General features: G+C 38.3%; 2 protein-coding genes across 12 annotated transcripts in view; one reads left to right on the top strand and one right to left on the bottom strand.

The window, feature by feature from the left end:
* RPGRIP1 (RPGR interacting protein 1) overlaps positions 1 to 11,130 on the bottom strand; it is a 71,271-nt gene extending 60,141 nt beyond the window's left edge. Inside the window, 2 exon segments of the mRNA XM_061157731.1 lie at positions 1,394 to 1,578; positions 10,796 to 11,130. The gene's annotated coding sequence lies outside the window, so the exon portion shown is untranslated.
* A 341-nt stretch (positions 11,131 to 11,471) lies between these two features.
* The window catches only part of HNRNPC (heterogeneous nuclear ribonucleoprotein C), a 44,842-nt gene continuing 37,015 nt past the window's right edge, over positions 11,472 to 19,298 (top strand). For 4 of the 11 annotated variants that reach the window (XM_061157713.1, XM_061157712.1, XM_061157710.1 and 1 more), the window contains exons 1-3: positions 11,472 to 11,618; positions 15,813 to 16,334; positions 16,869 to 17,040. The gene's annotated coding sequence lies outside the window, so the exon portion shown is untranslated. Of the gene's footprint in view, positions 11,619 to 12,231; positions 12,277 to 15,812; positions 16,335 to 16,868; positions 17,048 to 19,298 lie in introns of all 11 variants that reach the window. The other 7 variants (XM_061157705.1, XM_061157703.1, XM_061157707.1 and 4 more) reach the window with 7 other exon arrangements.

Genomic DNA, 19,298 nt, shown 5'->3' with positions numbered 1-19,298 from the left:
AATGCCCATTTGGTGCAGTTGCTACATGGAGAAAAAAATATAGCCCTAAGATTTGTGGTTACCAGAGGTGGGGGAGAGCAGAATGGGAATTGGATGAAGATGGTCAAAAGGTACACAAACTTCCAGTTACATGTCTAAAATAAGTAAGTGCCAGGGATGTAATAGACTTGATAAACATAATTAACACTGCTGTATGTTATATATTAAAGTGGTTAAGAGAGTAAATTGTAAGAGTTCTCATCACAAGGAAAAATGTATTTATATTTCTTTAAGTTTGTGTCTATATAAGATGATGGGTGTTTACTAAACTGTGGTAATCATTTCACAATATATGTAATTCAAATCATTATGCTATACAGTGTCAATTATAATAATAAAGAATAATGTAGTTTCCTACAGAAAGGAAAGAAAAATAAAGGCCTTGCTCTTAGGAAGTGAATAATTAATAAGGAGAGGAGAAATGAGAAAAGCACATCCTTGGCTATAAGGTGAAATATAAAAAGTCAATCTGAGAAAAAAAGAAAAAGTCAATCTGAGAAGAGCAGAGCAAAATGACAGTATAGAGGAAGATTAAAATTCACATTTACTTGAAGGATCAGATAAAGCTTTACAGAAGGAGGATTGTTGGGGTCTGGGTGGAGATATAGAATGGTTTATACAGAGAGAGGAGAGTTTGAATAGAGTCAGGGATGGGCAAAGAGCAGGGTGGTCGTTGACAGAAGCAGGTAGGCAGACAAATTTGAGAAACAGAGTTGTGAGAATTCAAGTGAAAGGAAGCATATGTTGGAAGACCTTGCATATAAACTAGAGGAGTTATATTCATTCTGCAGAGGATGGGTGGAATTACACATTTTGAGCACAAGAGCAACAGAGTTAGGACTGTGGAAAGGCTTTAGGAAGATTCATCTGGAATAAGTGCACTAGAGAGACTGGCAGAGAAGAGCATTTGGATATTGCTGTGGTTCAGGAAACTGACCTTGAACTAGGAAGGATGGTGGCAGGGAGATGGAAGACTGGGATAGATTACAAAGACACTGAGGAAAGAGAATCTAAATACTTGCCAACTAGTTGGGTGTGGGATGGAGTGAAGAAGGTGACAGGATTAAAGATGACCTAGTGACATTGTGTCTGGATGCCTAGCAGCCTGGCACAATACAGAGTTATCCAGGTAAGAATACTGGAGTGAGTAGCCATCCCCTTCTCCAGGGAACCTTCCTGACCCATGCTGCAGGCAGATTCTTTATTATCTGAACCACAAGGGAAGCCCAGTGACACTGTGTCTGGATGCCTGGGAGACTGGCGCAATACAAAATGAATAAACCTTTTTCACTCCTCTCAAAAACCCCAGGGAAAGAAATGGAAGACTATAAACATGTATTCGATACAAACTTACAGTTCTTGCTTCCTCTAGAGAGCTCTCTCTTATCCTTTTCTCTAACTGTTTTGGTGTCCTCCAGTCCGGCAGAATCCTCTTGTCTTCCTGGCTTGTTAAGAGAGGAGTTAATACAGTTCTGTTTAGCTCTTAAGATGTTAACTCTTTGCAGATCAGAGCTTGAAGGTCCTGCACTTTTTCTGTTTCTGTTGTGGTTGGAGAAAGAGCAGTTAAAACATTCCTTAACATACCAACTTCTCAACTAAAGCTAAGGCTGAAAAAGTATTTATTTGATCTGAGATTAACAGAAATGTGTTGGTGTTGGGAGAAGGATCTTTGAATCACTTCCTGAAGGGCAACAACAGTGGGAGACTTTCTGGAGCCCTGAGATCTCTTTGAAGGTGACAAACTGCTCCATTGGTGGGATCAATGTGCCTACTCAATCCATGTGTGCCAGGACCCTCTCAAGTAAAAGAATGTATATATTTCATCATTGTGACCATGGTTTTCAAACCAAATACTGGGATGTAATTGTGCAACAACAGAACTTGATATTTGAAAATTAGATGTTCTTAAAAATTCTGCATGCTGGTCACTGCATTCATACTATATATTAAGTGAAATCTAGTTTCAACTGTTATGTGAAATTCTCTTTTATAAAAAATATTTATTTTATTTGGCTGCACAGGGTCTAAGTTGCTGCATGTGCGATCTCTGATCTTCACTGCAGCATGCAGACTGTTTCGTTGTAGTAGGTGGGATCTAGGTCCCTGATCAGGGATCGAACCTGGGCTGCCTGCATTAGGAGCTTGGAGTCTTAGCCACTGGACCACCAGGGAAGTCCCCAAATTCTCTTTCTTATGCACACTCAGTATATACATTGAAAAGAGATTCCCAGGAGGGTTAGCATATTTAATGGACACTGTGTGACTTCCTTATGTCCTATGAACAAACTAAGAGAGACAATTAGGATTTATAAAGACTACTCAGAACACAGTAAGTGTCCCAGTAAAAACAAGAAAATCCAATTTAATATTTTCCCCAAGTCTAAATGTCAGAACTATAAAAACTGGCTTTTTTGGCACCCAAGATCACTTCTTGCCCAAGCAATTTCTCAGGGATCTTGGGTCTTCTCTCCTTTTTTGGCTTATCTAACCAGAACTAGTTCTGGGCAAAATTTTGAAGTAGGCCAAGTTTGTGTTTGGTGGTTTCGCTCTCTTTTTTTCTGAATCTCTGATTTTTTAAACGTTTCCTCCTACTCCTTTCAGACAACAAGTTATCTCTTGTTTTTCCCCTGACATCCTCAATACATTTTAGAATGAATTTATATTATTTGATTTTTTTTCACTAGGCTTAATATGCTCTTTTAAAGCAATCATTTTAATTATTTATTTATTTATTTTTGGCTGCACCGGGTCTTTGTCGCGTGGGCTTTCTCTAGTTGTGGCAAGTGGGGGCTACACTTTGTTGTGCTGTGAGGGCGTTTCATTCCAGCCACTTGTGGAACACAGGTTCTAGAGTTCGGCCTCAGTAGTTGTGGTACACAGGCTTAGCTGCTCCATGGCGTGTGGAATCTTCCTGGATCAGGGATTGAAACTGTGTCCCCTGCATAGACAGGCAGATCCTTATCCACTGTGCCACCAGGGAAGACCCAGGCTTAATATACTTCTAAATGTAGACTATAAGGCTTTGTTCCATGTTAAAGAAATTTAAGTCACCAAGAAGTTAGAGATATAATAATACCATTCTGATTGTAAAAGTAACACATGTTCATGGTAGACACAAACAGAAAAATAAAAAGAAGAAAATTAAATGTACTGGTAATCGTAACACCCAGAGATAACTACTATTATCATTTTGATTTATGCATGTATAAAAGCATAGATAATAATTAAAATAAAAATAGAATCATTTATTTTCTTTTTAAATTTATTCTTAAAAATTTAGTAAAATACTCATAACAAAATTTACTATCTTAATAATTTTTTTTTATCTTAAGAATTTTTAAGTGTACAGTTCAATAGTGTTAAGTATTGTTAAAACACAAAATTCAACTTGAGTAAATTTTAAACATCTTATTGGTTTTCTTCAACAATCACAAATTAGGCAGAATTCTATCTAGCAGACCAAAAGGAGCTCCAAGGAGCTGTACAAAATGAGACTTTTATAGGCAGAAGGCAATGGGAACAAGGAAGTTATACTAGACAGAAGAGTGCTTAGTTACTGCATCCTTTAGGGAATGGGTCTATCAGGCAGGTTACCTAAGGGGTGTGAATTAGGCAATTCCTGATTGGCTAGTTTAAGATTCCATTTTTGCCAATTCAAAGGCACGCCACCTTTCTTTGGGATATATTACCCCTAATTCAGCATTTCTTCAAATTCCCCAAATATATCATGTTTTGACCCCTACTATTCTGTTTTTATCACTCCCCAGAAGGAAATGGTAGTCAGGGTTCTCTGAACAATGAGAAAGTGAGCAAGGGAGTATGTCTTAGGATTTAGGTGGTGGTGGTGGTTTAGTCGCTAAGTCATGTCCAACTCTTGCGACCCCTTGGACTGTAGCCTGCCAGGCTCCTCCGTCCATGGGATTCTCCAGGCAAGAATACTGGAGTGGGTTGCCATTTCCTTCTCCAGGGGATCTTCCAACCCAGGAATTGAACTCAGGTCTCCTGCATTGCAGGCAGATTGTTGACAGACTGAGTTACGAGGGAAGCCCTAGGATTTAGGTATCTGAATATAAATTGGGATGACAAGAAGGCAGTGTTCTGGGGGTGGAGTTGTGGAATAGTGATAAAAGGTAAGAATCTTTCTATAGTAAGAGCTATAGTAAGAGCTGCCATATGATCCAGTGGTATCCATCCATATGATACCACTCCTGGGCATATATCCGGACAAACTATAATTCAAAAAGAAACATGAACCCCTATGTTCATAGCAGTACTATTTAAAACAACCAAGGCATGGAAACAGCCTGAATGTATACTGACAGAGAATGGATAAAGAGGTGATACATATACACAGTGGAATATTACTCAGTCATAAAAAACAATGAAATAATGTCAGTTGCAGCAACATGGATAGATCTAGAAATTATCATACTAAGTGAAGTAAGTCAGAATCAGGAAGACAAATGTCATATGATATCACTTATATGTGGAATCTAAAATATGACACAGATGAACTTATCTATGAAACAGAAACAGATTCATAGATACAGAGAACACACTGGTGGTTGCCAAAGTGGAAGGGATAAGGCAGGGATGAACTGGGAGTTTGGGACCAGCAAATGCAAACATATCATATACAGAATGGATGAACAAGGACCTACTGTATAACACAGGGAACTTTATTCAATATCCTGTCATAAACCATGATGGAAAAGAATACGAAAAAGTATAAATATATGTATTACTGAATCACTTTGCTGTACAGCAGCAATCAACACATTACAGATCAACTACACATCAATAAAATGAATGAAAAAGAAGAATCAGTCTACGGTAATGTTTCTCAGACATGAAGAAAGCTCTCCAAAATTATGTTTAAAGAGTTCCTGGGTAAATTTTATAATGGTCAACCATATGAAACAATTACTATGCGAAATAAAATTTCAGACTTGAAAGGATTTGGGCCAGTTCACACAGTATTTTTATAACCTTTAGATGTTTTCTCAAAAGGTCAATTTCTACCATCATAGGTAAAATAAGCACTAATTGTTAAATGTAAGATTTGTCCACTGTAAAGTACTTTGTAAGCTGTACAAAGATTAGCTTAAAGAAAAACTACCAGAGGATAAAATCTTGTGCTGCAGAGCTAGAAGGAGAACAGATGGCATGAGTGTTAGAGCAGGCTTAACCTGCAAGAAACCAGATTTAGGTCATTGCTGGGACGAAAATTAGAAGAGAAGCAAAGAAGACAAAGGGAAAAAATGGAGAAAAACATTTAGTAGAAATGGGAAAAAAGAAACTGAGGAAATAAGAAAAAGTCCTCTTAAGTCATTTATTTTCACATTTCCTTGAAAGTGCTGGGGCCTATATTATATAGATTCCATAGCATCAGGTACTTATATTTAGTAGCAATTTATTATAAGCAATTGCCGAATTATTCATTTAATACTTGACTCTGTTCTGAACATCAGGAACTACATCTATTTTGTTTACTTCTATGTCCTTGTGATCTGTTACAGTACTTGGCACAATTGCTTATTACATAGCATGTATTTGTTCATACATATTTGTTCAATAAATAAAATTTTCACTGTGGCAAATCTTACATTAATAACTATGTACGGTTATATGCACTCTAGAATCAGACTTCCTAGAGTCAGAATCATAGCTGAATCAAAAACTAGCTGTGCCACTTTAGGCAAATGATTTAATTTCTCTGTGCTTTAGTTACCTCACCTTTAAACTGGGGATAATAAAATTGCCACATGAAAAGTACTTCACACACAGTTATAGAAAAGTTATGTTTTTTTTTCCCTATTTTTAACATAATGGTGGCCAATAATACTTAAAATCAGATACTACTTGACCTCAAAACCACTAGATGTCATGATTCTGAGTTGCTTTAATCTTTCTAATTTTTTCAAGCTTTATGGATACAGATTTTTTACTTATTTTTAAATTTTTGAGCTCAAGGTTTTGGTTACTAAGAAAAAGATTAAAAAGTTCTCTGATTACAGATATTCAGGTAAAAATAAATCCATATGTACATCGTTAAAAACTGTAAAAATCTATACCAAATAGTTAAGAATGAATGTTTTTGGAGGACAGAGCACATAGATGCTTTCACTCTTTCTGTATTTTAATTTTTTACAATAATCACAAATTATTAGAAAAAAACAATAGGATATTTCCATTTGGAAAGCTTTAAAATAAAAATAGAAAAAACCCCTAAAACACTAGAAACCTGTTCATCGCAGCACTGTTTATAATAGCCAGGACATGGAAGCAACCTAGATGCCCATCAGCAGATGAATGGATAAGGAAGCTGTGGTACATATACACCATGGAATATTACTCAGCCATTAAAAAGAATTCATTTGAACCAGTCCTAATGAGATGGATGAAGCTGGAGCCCATTATACAGAGTGAAGTAAGCCAGAAAGATAAAGAACATTACAGCATACTGACACATGTATATGGAATTTAGAAAGGTGATAACGATAACCCTATATGCAGAACAGAAAAAGAGACACAGAAATACAGAACAGACTTTTGGACTTTGTGGGAGAATGTGAGGGTGGGATATTTCAAAAGAACAGCATGTATGCTATCTATGGTGAAACAGATCACCAGCCCAGGTGGGATGCACGAGACAAGTGCTCTGGCCTGGTGCACTGGGAAGACCCAGAGGAATCGGGTGGAGAGGGAGGTGGGAGGGGGGATCGGGATTGGGAATACATGTAAATCCATGGCTGATTCATATCAATGTATGACAAAACCCACTGGAAAAAAAAAAATTAAAAAAAAAAACACTAGAAACCTTGAGGATATATAATCCAATCAAAGTGACCAATAAACCAATAATATTATTAACAGTGTATAACATCTTTTTTGGAGAATCTATGCCCTGTTGGAGGACAGCAGGGGCTGCCAGATGTAGGGCCTTGTGGAAGGGATAACTGATAGGTAATGAGGGGCCAGTCAGGAAAGAGCTGTGAATGAAACAATGAAAATGTAGGACTGAAACAGAGCGCTATTATAGGATTTTAGTATAGGAGTCACAATAAAAGTGAATGCTTTCAAATGATTATCATGAGAGCAGTTTGCAGGATCAGCTTGAGGGACAGACTCAATATAGTAAAACAGGATGCATTCAAAGTTTAAGGGTCTTGAAAGTGCTGTGTAATATCTTTACCATATCATTTTTCTGGTAGAATATGATTGCCTGTAGAAGATAGATTGTCAACAGTCAGAAAGGTCTCCCAATCAGGGTAAAAAAAAAGCATAAAGTAGTGTTGGGTATTCGGAGAAGGCAATGGCACCCCACTCCAGTACTCTTGCCTGGAAATCCCCTGGATGGAGGAGCCTGGTAGGCTGCAGTCCATGGGGTCACTAGGAGTCGGACACGACTGAGCGACTTCACTTTCACTTTTCACTTTCATGCATTGGAGAAGGCAATGGCACCCCACTCCAGTACTCTTGCCTGGAAATCCCCTGGATGGAGGAGCCTGGTAGGCTGCAGTCCATGGGGTCACTAGGAGTCGGACACGACTGAGCGACTTCACTTTCACTTTTCACTTTCATGCATTGGAGAAGGAAATGGCAACCCACTCCAGTGTTCTTGCCTGGAGAATCCCAGGGATGGGGAGCCTGGTGGGCTGCCATCTATGGGGTTGCACAGAGTCGGACACGACTGAAGTGACTTAGCAGCAGCAGCAGCAGAGGGAGAGGCAATGAGAATTGTATTGGTAAAGTCCTATTTGACTTGTTGAATAGAATAAGGTAGATAACTAGGTACACTGAGGATATGTAGGATGACAGATATTGAGGAAAATATTCAGCCAGTAAGTCAATTAAAAATCAAATCAGGCATTTCAAAGCTGTTGCAGCTTTTCCTTTCTTTTTCCTCTTGACAGGTGGCTTAGAACTGGGAGGAAGAAAGGTTGCAGGGGCCACATTATTCTGGTAATACCTCTAAGCCACATAAAGCCTTCTTAAAAGAGAAATTCCTTCTTGAATCAAAGACAAAAGTATAGTTTTGTTTTTTCTCTTTAGCCCAAGGTAAGGCATTTCACCCACCACTCTGTAAACCTAGGTTTCAGAGCCTCAAAACCAGATAGTTGTGAATGATTATGATCAACACGGTGCTTTGCATTCTGCCTTGTATTATGCTGTTTTGCTCTTGAGAGTCCCTTGGACTGCAAGGAGATCAAACCAGTCCATCCTAAAGGAAATCAGTCCTGAATATTCATTGGAAGGACTGATGCTGAAGCTGAAATTCCAATACTTTGGTCATCTGATGCAAAGAACTGACTCATTGAAAGGACCATGATGCTGGGAAAGAGTGAAGGCAGGAGAAGAAGGGGATGACAGAGGATGAGATGGTAGGATGGCATCACCAACGTGATGGACATGAGTTTGAGTAAGCTCCGAGAGTTGGTGATGGACAGGGAAGCCTGGCAGCGCTGCAGTCCATGGGGTTGCAAGGAGTCGGACACGACTGAGCGACTGAACTGAACTGAAGGAATTACTATTTCTATTTCCTATCTCTTCTCCCACTGCCCCTCCATTACTGAAGTCTGGCTAATGGCTTTCTACAATGTATACAGAGTCACTTAATAAAAGCAGCCAACTTAAGAAGTTTAAGGGTGTTTAAGTAGAAGAGATAAAGGAAACTTCCTACTCTCCAATTCACCTGCCGCTCTGTAAGAGTCTTAAAACTAGATAATTGTGAATGATTATGATCAACATGGTGCTTTGCATTCTGCCTTGTATTATGCTATTTTTGCACTTGTTTTCTCACCCTTAGTAAATTCAAGCTACTTGATGGAGGGATTGGATGTTAATTCTTCTTGGATCCTCCATATCCACCCCATCTAGCAATGGGGAGAACTTGGAAGAAACATAAATGCTCTCTCTTAAGTACTCCCTTGCACCAAATACAGTGATAGTTAATAAGTGTGTGCATGCATGCTTAGTCTTGTCCAACTCTTTGCAACGCCATGGACTGTAGTCTGCCAGGCTTCTCTGTCCATGAGATTTTCCAGGCAAGAATAATGCAGTGGGTTACCATTTTTTCCTCCAGGGGATCTTCCCAACTCAGAGATCAAACCTGCATCTCCCATATTAGCATGTGGATTCTTTACCACTGAGCCACCTGGGAAGCCCCAGTTAATAAGTAGGTCATGTCAAAGATCATGCAGTAAAATTGATTTCTGGTAAAATGAATTTAAATATTAAAATTTTATAAATATTTTTATTCTATGAGAACCATGAGCAATAAAACATGCTAGTATTTATTTTTGTTTACTTAAGAAACACACAAATAACATGTCAATCAAGCCTCATACTATCTGGGTTCCTCTGAGTAAGAACTGTATAAAATATTTAATAGAAAAAAGGATAGTCTACCTGTTTGTTCAGAGAAAATAACAATTTCTCCTGATAAATAAAAGCTAATAATTAATTTAACACAAATTTCAGACACTCTCTGTTTAAGGTCCTAGGACATGTAGTAGGCAAAGGGAATACAGAGGGCAATAAGAATCAAATTCTGTAATCAAAACATACTATCCATCAGAGGAGAAGAGATGAATGTAAAATTAACCACAGTGCAATGAGGTCATTTTAAATAAATTGCAATGTGGCAACTGAGCTGAGGCTTTAAGCACTTGGAGATGTTTCCTCTCTGATTACTTGTCAAACTTAACAACTAGGAAAATAAAGAAAAGCACAGGGAAGTTTAAGGGGAGAAAAAAAAGCACAAGTTCTCCCACAAGGGGGGAACCACTATTAACATTTTAGTTTATTTTTTCTTGCATGCTTTTTGTTTTTGCTTAAAACAATACATGCATGTGGCAAAAAGTTCAAATTGTAAAGAAACGCATACCATTGAAAAATGTAAAAGGTTCGCTCCCCAAAGATACGTCCAAATAAATTTCTAGGCCCGATCTGGAGTAGCTCCAGCTGGGGGTGTCCCCTTAGCAAACTGAAACTTCAAGTTCCTGTAAAAGATCAGCTTGACCAGAAACGCAGTACACCTAGTCAGTCAATCTTCTCAAACGCCATACTTTTTAGGCCGTATACTTATTTCCTTGTTCCTTAATCTTTCTAAATAAGGTCAGATACACAACCGCAGGCGACCAAACTCTTGATTGCCTTGCTGCTTTTAAGTCTGTATTAAGCTCATTCTTGCTCAAACTCCCTGGGGCAGTGCTCCACTGCTTGTGAGTCACCATACTCTTCCAACCATGAATTGTTTACATTTGAGTAAAGGACATTAAACTCGTTACTAAAATTGTCTTGATTTTTGCCATGTGACAGGTAAGTTTCCTTGTGACTCTCTCTGAAATTAAGAATTAATTCGAAACTAATGCATAAAACTGTATTCACAAATGCATATATTCCTTAAAATGCATAGAGTATCACATTCTGTAGATTTCTGCGTCTTGCTTTCCCCAACTACACAGAGAAATATCCTTTAGTCCTATTCCGAGCACAGCTGGCCCTTATTGCATTGCGTGTTCGGCTGCTATAATATAACCAGAGGGACTGCAGTGCAGACGATGCCAGTAGGTGGGAGACAGGATCGTTTCAGGATGCGGAGAACTAAGGGACCCGATTGTGGGTTCGGGCTGGGGAGAGCTGGCCCGTTGAACCAATTTGGTTGGCATATAGGGTATTAGAAAGTGAGATGACTTGCGGCCAGAGGACGAATGCTGTAGTATTCCAGGCCAGTATTTTAGACTTTATTTACCTTTTGCTGTGGAGAGGTGACTAAGTCAGTTGTTTTGCGTGAAACAATGGGTTGTCTGAAGGGCTTGGCAAGCTGAGAAATGTCCAGAAAGGAGCTCTAGGGTTGGAAAAACTGCAGGGCTGGTTTGTATTCTAGCTTTTAGTGCTCTCTCCCCAGTCAAAGAAAAAAACAATTTTTTTTGGTCCACACCACGGGCTACAGCTTTTCCTTTTACCCAGGCCGGGAGCTAGGGCAGACCTTTCGGAAGTCTACCAAACAAGACCCGGCAATCTTTACCCGCCCCCCGCGCCGCGGGAATTCCAAGATCCGGGTGGGCCGCCTTCTAAACGCTCTGAAGAGCAGGGATGGGATACTGAGACCGCCAATCAGACATCTCGGATACCCGGATGTGAAGCGGTGCGCCTTACAAAGGCAAGTTTCCACCCAGAGCTTCGTCAGGGTACAGTGGCCAATAAGCATATCTCAGAAGATAAATGACAGGAACTATAACCAGTTACAAACTAGTTTCTCCCACGCATGTGGAAATTCTCTAGATTAGTCTAACCCACTGCTGATTGTGATTGGATAGAATTGTGAAGAGCGGTAGAACTGTCTAATGAGAAGCGGGAGCGAGAAAACTCGCAGCCAATAGGAGGATTCTCAGGAGTGGGGCGGGCCTAGACCTTCGCCTCGGCGGCAGAGAAGACTCGGGGGCCATTTTGTGAAGAGGCGAAGACTGAGCGATTGCGACCGCGTTGCCGACCTCGAGCAGCAATCGGCTTCTCCACGTAGAACCCAGGGGTAGGAGATTCAGAATCGAATCTCTTCTCCCTTCCCCCTCCTGGTAAGTGGAGGGAGCGGAAGAAGGGGAAGCGCTGGGTTCTTTGGGGAGCGCGAGGTGGAGTGGGAGAGAGGACGAGGGAACCCTCCCCTCGGTAGAGTAAGCAGGCTCCCATTTATTCTCTGGTTTGGGGGATTAGATCTTACGCGGAGTTTTCTAGGCCTCAGCCCTTGCGTAGATTTTTAACCCAGTGTCCTCTAGGCCACAACCGGCAGGGAAAATGCTGTTTTTCTTTTTCGCTCACCTGTGTTAACGGCTGTTCTTTCATTTTCTGTGACCATGAGGACTCTGAAATTGTGAAAGGGATGATCAAAAATGCTCATGAATGTAGTCCAGTTAATGTAGTGTCGATGCTTCCTGTTAAATTTTAAAATTAGGTGGGGGATGGGGAAGGGTTATCAAACAGAAATTTTTTGAACCGCAAGCCTCCAAATTCTGGAGCGTACCGCAGGGTATAAATATGAAAACAATAGGTTTAACATTTTACTGGTTACTTTTTAGTTTACGCCTCTCTAACCAAATGATGGACCTCGAAATATTTTCAATTTTATTAAAAAAAATTGTAATCTGATTTACATATTAACAGTAATAATTAAAGCTGGATTTTTATCTGCAGGTTACAAATCACTTGAAATAAATAAGTTAGTGGAACTTGCTTGAGGTAGGTATTACTATCTTTCTTAGACAGAAACCGAGGCATGAGTGTTGGTTGCCTGGGTCATATTAATCAGCCGAACTAGTAAGGAATTTGGTCGCCAGGTTAAGTCAAGTGGCTTTACCTCCCCGTTGAATAGTAGATACTAAAAGTAATTACAGAACTTAGCGGCAACTGGAAATTCCCAAACTGCTCTTGGGGAAAAGATTATGAGTATTGCGTTTATTAATGTAAAGTCCTAAGATTTTGTGAAGTTTGATTTTCGGGATATTCTGGCATTAATTTTCCGGACCATCCCAAAGTTGGCAAAAATGCATAACTATATGCTTTTTGTTAAGCAGGTATTACGGTGGTTGCTATTTGCTAAGCCCTGAAAATTACTAAACAATTTTTGCCAAGTTTGTAAAAATTACATAAGCTTCAAAGTATCACATTCACTTATCCAAGAAACCGCTTTTTTTTAATCTTTGTGTAAGATTTAGGTGATTTTGTTTTTCATAATGCGTTAAACATTCACAAAAAGTAATGTTAAGCACAGTTTAAGCCCAGATTGGGTAAATTTGTCCCTTAGGAACAGAAGCTAAAACTGTTACTCTAGGTAGCTATATATTGATCCCTTACCATATAGATTTTGTAATAGGAATCAAAAGCTTTGCCTTTAAAAAAATAAAAGCTTAAGCATTTATATTGTCACATGGACTTTAAAAGGGCAATGATTGGTTAATTTAGGAAATCATACACCTAATATTGTTGGCAAATAAAGAGAAATGTAGGAAATAAGTATTTAAGAATGGTTAAATCCTTAAATGGAAATGAAAATTACTTGAAGGGCACCTTTTTTGCCTTGAGGTGTTAGAAATGGGTTCCTAAAAAAAAAAAGAAATGGGTTCTTTAGGATCAGCATGTACCAAGGTAACAGTTTAATATCACTCATCCGGGATGATTTGGCCACAAAATTAATATCTGAAATAATTCTAGATTTGATTTCAAATAGATAGGCATTAGTAACATTTTCATGTTGGCTGGAGAAGAGGGATTTAAGAAGGATGGCTCCTTAAACTTGGAGGACCTCTTTGTGTTTCCCATGCTTAATGCTTCCTGCTGTTTTCTTTGATAGAGGATATAAACACCTTATTCCTGATTAGGTCTCTAGAGGGTTTTGCATAGCGTGACCTTGTTTTGGATGGAATTTCTGTTCGAAACAAGCAAGGAATAAGCTCCAAAATAGCTAGTTATTCTAATCTTCAAGATTAATTTATATTAACTGGAGGATGTGTGAGATGTCACGTGGGGAGTGTGACAGTTGAAAGAACCCTGGTCTAGGAGTTAAGAGAACTGGATTTTTCCCCCCTGCTGCTTATTACCTACCTGTTAGGCAAATCAGTTAAACTTTCTGAAATTCAGTTTTATATTTATAAGGGGTCTTAGACTTCTTACCTCTTAATTTCTATTTTCTGTAATTCATCTGTTGCCAGAAGGCTAAATAGTGGACAGAAATAGTTTTATTTGTTGACAGCAGTTTCTGTGTATTAGTAATTACTGTTAACTGTATTAATAACAGTATTTCAATCTTCAGGTCATTTTATTGTCTTTGGGGAGCATTATTTGCTCATACTTAATATATATATTCATTCATTCTCATTGGGATCAGGGAGGCTTAAAATTTTGTACATACTAGATAGTTGACTGTGGTGAAAACCAGAACTTTAAGATGTAGCATAGCTGCGTGTGTTCTCTTAGATCTTGGAAATCTGAGGTTTATAAAGGGAAAAGGGATTTCTGTAGGGCTTTATGGTATAGCATTTAGTGTGGTAGGTTATAATCTTCGAGTTACTATGTTTCAATCCTAATTGGGGATAGAGATTCTTTATTAAACTCTATACAGTAGTTTTTTTTTTTTTTAACTCTATATAGTAGTTTTTAAACATGAGCAGACATTAGGACCAGCAAGAGGGCTGGTTAAAACAGATTGCTGGGCTCTCCATCACCACTTTCTAATAAATTCAGTCTGGGGTAGACCCTATTAATTTGCATTTCTAATATGTGCCATGCTATCTTGTTTGGCAGCCCTCTGTTTGAGAATACCCGTTTAGAAGATGCAAATCTCCTAGAGGTTTGACAAAGTATAAACTACAGGTATACTATTAATTGCAAAAGTTACAATTAGGTGTTCAGTTTGGTTAATCATTTTTATGAGGGGTAGCTAATCAATTAAACATAGCATCTTGGGAGACATCTTTTATTTATTTATTTATTTATTTTTTTGGGAGACATCTTAAGTTCTTGAATTTGAAAGATGTAAATGTTTTCACATTACTTTTTAAGCTTATAACATGTTTGCCGAGGATTTGTTTGTAGATGAACCAGTTATTTAACATCCTGACATTATTGACTACCAAGTTCAGGCTGTGATTCCAAAGAAGAAAAGTGAATGTCTCACCATAACTGAACATCCCTTACGCTTAACACATTCAGAATGTATATTTGAATGTACATTCAAATAATTGTACATTTTCTGTAACTTTTTTTTTAATAGTTTGTACATTTGTAAAATTTAACACATCAGTTAAAATTTAACACAGTCGAAGCGTAAAAGTAGCTTCTGTGGTCTGCTGCTTCTCAAAAATAGAGTTAATAGTACCTTTTCCATTGCTGTAGTCATTAATTTGTAATTGATTTAAGGAACACTTTTAAGCTCAGCTTAAATTTTTTTAGTCCACTGACATTTGGATAGAATAAAATCTCATGGCTGAATATTAAAATGCAAGTACAGTCATTCTTATTTGCTCAAAGACCTACAGTCTAATTGCAAATCTTAGCCAGTCTGTTGTGGTGGTACCTTTCAGATTCTTAGAATTCCTATCTTGGAATTAGCCATGTGTACTATTTGTAAACAGTGGGACCACAAAGAAACATGTACTTTTTGCATGTTTTTTTTTTTTTTAACATTGTATAGTCAGTAGCCATAATAACCTTTTTCTTTCATCTGACTTTTCATTCTGTTACTGAGTGGATTAATGTGCTCTTTGTGTAAACTGTTTCCCTGACAGGTTCTGTCAGGTCTTACAGATTGACCACTCATTTGTTTTGAGACTAGATGTCATCTCTAGTATGTATCTTCAGAGTAGACCCTTCTCCTTCAGTTTGTATGGTAGGAAAAGCTACCTGGGCCTAAAATTTAAAACACGAATCTGCTTTCTGATGTTTGACATTTGCTCACTTCATCTCTGTTTACCTGGTTTTTCTAAATTTTCTTCTACTAAACTGATTATCAAGATGAGCGTTTGAATGTGGATTTTTTTTTGAGACCCTTAAGGGAATATAGGTGCATATGTAATTAAAATAGTCACCTACTGACATTGAAGAATTGTGAAGCCAGTCACTGGTAGAGGTGATAATTCTATAGAGGCTCTCCCCATCCAGTGGGATGTTAATGCTTTACCAGAATGTTACATGAAATGGACAGATGTTTCTGTCTTGGGGGTTTAGGGCACAACATTTCTGAGGAACTCTGACTCAATCTGTCCCTTCTCCTTTCACAGGGCAGCAAGGCGAACCCCATCCCTACTCACTGGAGCTCAGCTTTGATTTTTAACCTCTCTTCCCCACCCTTCCAGAACACACACATTCCCATTCCAAAATTGATTTTATAAAGACATTTTAAACATAATGATGCAACTTGGTGTGCACTACGGCAAATTTACAGGTGTTTTTTTTTTTTCAATTGTTTCCAAAAACGGGACTTGGATTTAAGATGTAATTTTTAAATTTCTATTTCTATTTTTTCTGCAGCAATTGGGTTAGAGGAGGAGGAGCCTTTTAGCCTCTCATAAACTGACCTCTCTACTTCCTCGTGTATTTTTAAGATTGATTGATGATGTGGAAAGGGCTTTGCTTGTCTGCTACTGAGAACTTTACCCTTGCGGTTTTTGTGGAAACTGCTTTTGGAAAGAGAAAAGAAATGAACTTTACTGACTTGACATTTTTGCACCTCCCGTTTTTCTAATCTGGGCTATTTTTATTTTTGTTTTTTTACAGTGAGATTTTTTTGATCTTCAGCTACAGTAAGTTATTCCAATTTTTTTTTTACATTTTTCCTGACTTTCCGCTGATTTCCTTTTTATTGTTGTTACTAGTTACTATTATTTATTATTATACTTAATGATGGTGATGATGATGATGATAATGACACTGATGATTTTTAACCGGATTAAAATCGAGTTTTTCTGAATGTTCATTAAGAATTTCTCCGGCCTCCTGATTGACTTTGGAGTTTTATATCTTGGGAGAGAAAGTGAAGGCATTAGCATTTTTAAGTGGATTGAGCACATAAACCTTTTCTCTCCCAACCCTCCCCCCTTGCCCTTATCCCCTTCCCCACGCTCGAAAGAATTTTACTGGCTGTTAAGTCTGTGACCTTATTTTTCCTGATCTTTAACTTAACTGTTTTAGAGCATCTCTGGACGTCTGTATTTTTTATTTTTTTATTTTTGTTTTTTTTTATTTTTAATCTTTCATTTGTTAAATTTTTAAACTGTGCTGCAATAAAATGTGTGTGGTATTACTTAACACCTATGATGGTGATGGCATTTTCCCAGAAAGCCATCCCCCTCCTGTTTCCCTTGAAATCCCATCCTGCTTGTCCTGTACACTACCCGTCACAAACCACAAGCTGCAGCAACACGGATGCCCAGCCTGGAGCAGCAGCAGCCAGGATGACCTGGAGCCAGGGGGGCCTTCGGAACAGATGCACACCCTTCCTGGGTGATGGTAAGAGGTGTGAGGTCCACTTGGTTTCATTGGAAAGACTAGGAAATAACACCTGTTTAAGTTGATGTGGTGCAGGTGATAGCTTCTGGAAATGTTTGGGTTAGGCTTTTGTGTGTGTATCTCAAGATGTTTCCTAAGGAAGGACCCTTCAGGGTTTTGTAAACTAATGGAATTACGAGTGTCAAACTTGGGGTCCCGAGGGTTTTTGATAAAGGAAAGAGCAGCTGAAGTTTACATATATTTTAGAATGAAAATAGCATGTTTTAATTATCAGCAAGACAAAAACATTAGGTATTCTTTTTTTAGATGATTGCAAATTAGTAAAGATTTTCTGTCATTTAGAGTAATCTTCCTTGGGATTGTGACAGTAATTTTGGATTGTATTCAATTTAGACTTTTTTATCATTAAAATTTTGTGTGAATCAACACACACGAAACATGCTTTGATATTGAAATGCTATCTGACTGGAAGGGTTTTTAAAAAGAAAAGGATAAATAGACTTTTTAACGTCAGAAAGCAGGAAAATCTGTATAATCTCTGTATCCAAACCAGGAAAGATCAAGGATTGACCTCTTTTTCAGTGATTACTTGTGGCCCAGCTACATGTTAGGGAATCGACTGTGTTCCAAAGGTTAGTAAGACTGAATATTCACAAGAAAAATGCAGCGATTAATAAGGATGTGGATAGTCAAAGTGTTAAAAATAATAGCAACCTGGAGAAATTGCAGAGAGTAGGACACAACTGAGTGACTAACACACAGTAATATTTTACTAACAGCGGTGAAATGTTTTGATAATTCACTTGAGAGTTGCTTTAATATTGAGCGGGGGTAAGGCCAGGGGAGAAGTAGAGTGGTTTTTAACGGTATACTTACTGCTGTGTGTACTGGAGTACATCACATACTTGACCCCTCCCCTTACTCCTGTTGAAAGTAAAATCTAGTTAAAGTGAAAACTGAAGGCAGCCTCAAAGGAAAACAAAATGGGAGAAAATTAAGTAAAATGTCGTGAGGTTACCTGGAAGAGGAATGGAAAATTTTCTTTTAGGTCCAGGTTTTATTGACATCCTTTTACAAATCCATTGTTTTATGGGTCATGTTCTTCTGGTTTGCGGAATGCAAAAAGGTATAATAGTTTTTCAGGGACTCATAGCCTTGTGAGGGAGACGGATGGATGAGATAATATCACTGTGGTTAAAGGTAGGCACAGAGCCTATAGAACTGTGCAATAGATGGGTGCCTAATTGACTCTTAAGAGGTCAGGAAAGGCTTTTAGAGAGTTAAGGCCAGATTATAAAAATTTTAATACCACGTGGGCCAAGGAATTTGTACTTTATCCAGAAACCGACGACTATTAAAAGATTCTGAACTGAGGAGTGACATCAGATTTTCATTTTTAGAAATGTCACTGTAATAGCCATGTGGAAATGGCTAGTAGAGGAGAGTGAGATTGGAGTAGGTGATAAGAAACTGGAATAGAGGGAAGAACAATGAGCTGGCTTTACTGGCCAGTTCACTGGGCAAATACCACTGCCAAAAGCAATGGTATTGGGATTAGGAACCAGTAAATTTAGGATTTGGTGGTGGCTGTGATATGAAGAGTGACAGATTTGGGAAGATTCCCAGCTTTCAAGTTAGAAATGTTGTTTGTTAAACATTTGAATGCTTATTCTGAAAATCATCATTAGGCTTGGGCGTATACAGGTGAACAAAACATACTGTCTCCTGCCCTCAAGTATTATAGCCCATTGAGAGAAGAGAGAAAAAAACAGCACTTTCACAGTCTAGATCCATGAAGGAAAAGAGATGATAGTTAAGGGAGCCAGATACAGATGTGGCAGTGAAAGGGTGCTGCCAGTAAAGAGACCTTAGGAGCTGATGTTGAAGTCAGAAGTTGGATTATCTTAGAGAGCCCAGATAGGTGGGGGGGTGGGAGGGAGTTGGCCTCATTTCAAGAAATCCTACTAGAAAATAGTCACCAAGAATACACAGAACAAGATGTGAGGTTGGAAAGGTAGGCAAGAACCAAGCATAGTATATGGGCCCATGTTTAATATCTAGATTACTTTGGACACAATAGGAATTTGTTTGATGACTTTGGAGATTAGAGAGAGCTGGTTACTTTCTTGGAATTTCCTTTTGGCAGTTGTGTGGGGAATGTTAATAAGACTAAGTATAAGTAGGACTAAAGACTAGGTTAGAAGACCTCTGTTAAAATAGGCCACTATCTATTCATCTCTTGAAGAAGCTAGTAATCC

This window comes from Dama dama, chromosome 12 (genome assembly GCF_033118175.1).
Source record: "Dama dama isolate Ldn47 chromosome 12, ASM3311817v1, whole genome shotgun sequence".
Classification (NCBI taxonomy): Eukaryota; Metazoa; Chordata; class Mammalia; order Artiodactyla; family Cervidae; genus Dama; species Dama dama.
Note: the sequence above shows the minus strand (reverse complement) of the source record. Positions and strands in the feature narration are given on the sequence as shown.